Genomic DNA, 426 nt, shown 5'->3' on the forward strand with positions numbered 1-426 from the left:
ATTAATTTATGATTATCAGTCAAAAGAGTGAAAATAATTTCAAATGACAACTGAAAGTCCACTTGAGCGATGAAATTGAATCCATCATTGGGATTCTATGCCAGTCTTTTAGAAGCCTGATGCAATAATCGCAAAAAAGAAACTGTTTAACTCAGCAATTCCCATACTTTTGATGTTTATTCTATAGAAAAATAAAATTTGCATTTAAGGAACTAAACTTTAAAAAGTGTGGTTCTAGTTTCTCTATGTTTGCAAAAACTCAGTATTTAATGTAGCACTCAGGGTATACCTCTACCATGACAAAACAACCGATTTAGTCAAACTGAGGTGAAAGTAATAAGGTTTTACAATTATTGATTTATTCATACATATGTTTTAATTTATTGTGCACCAGTATGTGCAAATGACAGGTAGAGACACATTCTC

This window comes from Pteropus alecto, unplaced genomic scaffold (assembly GCF_000325575.1).
Source record: "Pteropus alecto unplaced genomic scaffold, ASM32557v1 scaffold152, whole genome shotgun sequence".
Taxonomy (NCBI): domain Eukaryota; kingdom Metazoa; phylum Chordata; class Mammalia; order Chiroptera; family Pteropodidae; genus Pteropus; species Pteropus alecto.